Source organism: Pteropus alecto, unplaced genomic scaffold, assembly GCF_000325575.1.
Source record: "Pteropus alecto unplaced genomic scaffold, ASM32557v1 scaffold25, whole genome shotgun sequence".
NCBI classification, from domain to species: Eukaryota; Metazoa; Chordata; class Mammalia; order Chiroptera; family Pteropodidae; genus Pteropus; species Pteropus alecto.
In genome coordinates, this window is record NW_006441955.1 from 2,030,858 (window position 1) to 2,035,861 (window position 5,004).

A 5,004-nucleotide genomic window follows, 5' to 3' on the forward strand; every position below is an offset into this window, starting at 1 on the left:
AACCTATATTATGAAAATCTTTATTTTACTCTTCAAAAAATGTAATTTTAGTTGGATTTACATATTTCCAATATATTTGTGTCCTATAATTTATTTAAAAATTTTTATATTTTGTTGAGGCTCAGAGGGGACCAAAATATCTCCTCTTTTTCTTGAGTAAGTTCTAAATTAATTGAGAAAATAAAACTAAATAGTAAGAGACACAAGAGACCAAAAATTACCTTCGCTAAAGAAAAAAAAAACACCTGATATTAGAAAATGCACCTAATATCGATGGACAAGTGAATTTCTAAATACTAAATCCAAGAACCAGGCAGACCTATCCAGACCCATCACTTGAGCCTTTCACTACTAGAGATTCCCACATGGGATATGCCCAAGGGCAACTGAGAGCAAAGTTCTTTGTGGGCTGTTGACTCCAGAGAGAAGTCTGTGACTATCTCCACAATGGATAGGAAACAGCAATCTTTTATGACACTCCTATTCCCACCTTCATTAGGCTATTCCACAAAGCACCAAATTTCAGGCCTCTTCCTGTCAAGGTCCATGTGGGACAACTGGTAAACCACAGACTTCGCTCCCAGAAAACTCATGTTCCCAAACTCATGCCCAATTAATAACTTAATTTTTTTATTGATAACTTTTATTTTTTTATTTTTTTATTAATAACTTTTATTTTTTTAAGTTCTGAAATAATTGAGAAAGAATATGAAAAAATAAGGAAGACTGTAGCTTAAGATATCATCTTTATAAATCACTGGTATAATATAAAGTTAGCTTATGGGTGTGGGTGAGTGGACGATTTAATGATGAACTCCAGTATTTGGTTAATTTATCTGCCGTTACAGGCCGTGATAGCCTACTCCCACAGAATCAGAGATTTCACTGCTCAACTTACCCCACAGCTGAAAGCAATTGAGAATACATTTTTCTCTGTCAGTTGCCAATTCTTTAGATAGATGAGACGTTTCAGGACACAAACTCCTTTCCTGATGCCAAATTTATACCATGGAAGTATGATGAGGAGTAAGTGAAGGGGTAGAGAGAGGCCAAGGATATTATTCTAGTAATAGCAAAAGCCCCTTTCACAAGAAAGTAAACCTCAAGAGTTGGGAAAAATCCAGTCCTCAAAACTACCACCACCATCTCTCCCCACCCCAATATTGTTAAGCACTTAAGACGTAGCTAGTGGTCTATAGTTGTAAATAAGTTATAATGAATATTCGTAAGCTCAACTCGTAAACAATAACATGAATGCAGTCACTTTAAAATGGAGCCGGAGGAACTGACAGGGTAGACAGGTAAATATCAGCCAGAGGGAGAGGGACAATAAAGGGTTAACAAGGCCCCAAGACCGGCTCAGCAGAACATACCCAACAAAGTACCTGGCGGGGCCTGGTGCCTCCTCACTTCCTTGTGCTCCCCCTTGCTCTCCCTTGCTCTCCCTTGGTCAGTTAACTGCAGATGACCATTATATGAACTTACTTTGGAGGCCGAGTGACTGGTTTGGGCAAAATTAGTTAAGTGAGCACGCATCTACCCTCAAAACCCCCACTGCGCAGGAGTATGACTTCAGATCTACGGGCACACACTGCACATGCCCGGGCCAGAAGGAAGCGGTCCAAAGTGGAGCTGGGAATTCACACCATTCAAGGTAGGAGGGACAGAAGGAGAACAAAGAAATTCTGTGGCCCATGAAAAGTCAGACACCCAATTTCTCAGAGCACTCAGTTTTTATTGGGCTGCAGGCCTGGACTTTCTTTCAAGTGTACCTTACTTTGCCTGCTTTACTTAATATAATTGCTTCTGTCTGCTACTTTCCTTCCACTGTCTTCCTTCTTCGAGTGTGGGACCTCCAAGCAGATCTTTTGTGGGGATCCAAGGACGGAGCCCCATACTCTTATACAATGCAGACACCTAAGTGCAAGATCTACCTTGCACGTCTTATGCCTCAAAACTTTGAAATGTTAAAACAGGGCAAAATAACCTTTGGACTGGGCCTAAGCGGCCTTGCATCACAAAACTTGCAAAAATAACAAAAAAGTAGTTATGATTACCGGACTAATGACTATTGGATAGAAAATTAAAAACTATGTTTAGAGTTAGCGTTATTATGTTATCTGCACCAATAGAATTGCCTTCCTTCTATTCATATAATTGTTCCCCTTTCCTTTCTCATAAATATCTATTACCTTGTCTCATAATGGGAACATTTTTTGGGCTTCTGCATGAATCAATGATTCCATTCATTAGGATAAAATTACTGGAACCCAGGGTGGCCCCGAAGGAAGAGCATATCCATTGGCAAAGCAGAAGGCTTGTCAGAATAAGCAGGAGAAATTTCTCCCTCTCCCAGTTGTATTACAAAAACCTTTACCCCTCCCCCACCTCCTCATTGGCCCCTTGCCAATGCTAAAGCCCTCCTAGTCATGATTTAAGATTTCGCCCCACCAAATCCCACTCTGAGAAATTAAAAGGGAGAAGCAATGAAAGATCACAATTACATACTTTTCCAGAAGGAAAATCTGATAGCATGAAGATCTTTCGCTCTAGAAAGATAATTTAGTCATTCTTTCCATAACTACGTATTGACTATGCGTCTGGCTGGCATTATGTTGACAATAATATGATGAGCAAAATCAGACCAATCCCGGCTCTCTGGAGCTCATGGGAAGAACATAAATGTATGAGAGCACAAAGCAAGAGGTGAGGACAACGTGCAAAGGCCATGCAGTAGGAAGGAGCACCACCTTCTGTCCATCTCTTGATATTGCATATTCACAGTAAATAATTCTTAGTGATAAATGTCTACATTAAGAAAAAAAAGAAAGAGCTCAAATATACAATCTAACTCTATACCTCAAGTAACTAGAAAAAGAAGAACAAACTAAGATCAAAGTTATAAAATGGAAATAAATAATTATCAGAACATAAATAAATAGGAGACTGTAAAGACAAGATCAATGAAGCCAAGAGTTGGTTTTCTGAAAAGATAAACAAAATTGACACACCTTTAGCTAGACTCATCAGAAAAAAAAGAGAAGACTCACATAAATAAAATCAGAAATGAAAGAAGAGACGTTACAGCTGATACCACAGAAATACAAAGGATCATGAGACTGCTATGAACAAATGGGATAACAAGACAGACACATACAAAAGGATGAGACTGGATCACTTTCTTACACCATATACAAGAATAAATTCAAATTAAATTAAAAACTTAAATGTAAGAACTGAAACCATAAAATTCCCAGAAGAAAAATAGGCAGTAAACAATTTGACATTGCTCTTAGTAATTTTCTTGTGGATATGTCTCCTCAAGCAAGGGAAACAGAAGAAAAAATAAATAAATGAGACTACATCAAACTAAAGAGTTACGGCAAAGGAAATCATTAACAAAATGAAAAGACAATCTACTGAGAGACAATATTCACGAATGATACAACCGATAAACAGTTAATATCCAAATTATATAATGAACTCATATAATTTAACACACAAACACAAAAAACAATCTGATTAAAAATAGGCAGAGGATTTGAATAGATATTTCTCCAAAGAGGACACACAGATGGCCAATAGACATATGAAAAGATGCTCAGCATCACTAATTGTCAGGGAAATGCAAATCAAAACCATAATGAGATATCACCTCACATCTGTCAGAATGGCTATCATTAATAAATCAACAAAAAAAAAGTATTATGGTGAAAATGGAACCCTCGTGCACTGTTTTTGAGATTGTAAATTGGTACAACCACTATGGAAAGCAGTATGGAGGTTCCCCTCAAAATTAACAATTGTACTACCATACGACCCAGCAATTCCACTCTGGGAATTTATCTGAAGAAATCCAAATCACTAATTTGAAAAGACGTATGCACTCTTATGTTCACTGCAGCATTACTTACAATAGCCAAAATATGGAAGCAACCTAAGTGTCCGTCGATAAATGAATGGGAAAAGAAGATGTGGTACATGTATACAATGGAATATTAGCTATAAAAAAGAATGAAATCTTGCCATTTATAACAACATGGATGAAGATAGAGGGAATTATGCTAAGTGAAATAACTCAGACCAAGAAAGACAAATATCATATGATTTTGCTTACATGAGAAATCCAAAAAGCAAAATAAACAAACAAACAAAATAGAAACAGACTCATAGATACAGAGAACATTTTGATGGTTGCTAGACAGGAGCGGGGCTGGGAAAATGGGTGCAAAGGGGAAAGGATTAAGATGTACAAATTACCAGTTATAAAAACAGTCATGGGGGGTGTAAGGTACAGCCTAGGGAATACAGTCAATAATATCGTAATAACTATGTATGGTGTCAGATGGGTACTAGACATATCAGGGTGATCACTTTTTGTAAGATATATGAATGTCTAATAACTATGTTGTACATCCGAAACTAATATAATATTATATGTCAACCATAATTGAAAATAAAATATTTAAAAAATAAAACACTGTTCGACTTAAAAAAAAAGAGTGAAATAGACTTTTTTCTTACACCATACCCCAAAATCAACTCAAAATGTATTAACCACTTAAAGGTAAGATCGAAAACAATACAACATAAGAGAAAAGCCCCTTGACATTTGTCATTTTTAATCTGACACCAAAACCATAGGCAACAAAATCAAAAATAAACAAATGGAACCACATCAAACTAAACAGTTTCTGCACAGCAAATGAAACTCTCAACAATATGAAAAGGCAATTTATGTAATGGGGGAAAATATTTGCAAAAAATATTTAGAATAAAGAGTTAATATCCAAAATATATAAAGAACTCTTATAACTCAATAGCAAAATCGTCATCATCATCATCATCATCATCATCATCCAATTAAAAATGGACAAAGGATCTGAATACACGTTTTCCAAAGAAAACAAATAAATGGCCATTGGGTACCTAAAAAAGATCTTCACCATCACTAGTCATCAGAGAAATGCAAATCCAAACCACCATGAGATATTATTTCATACC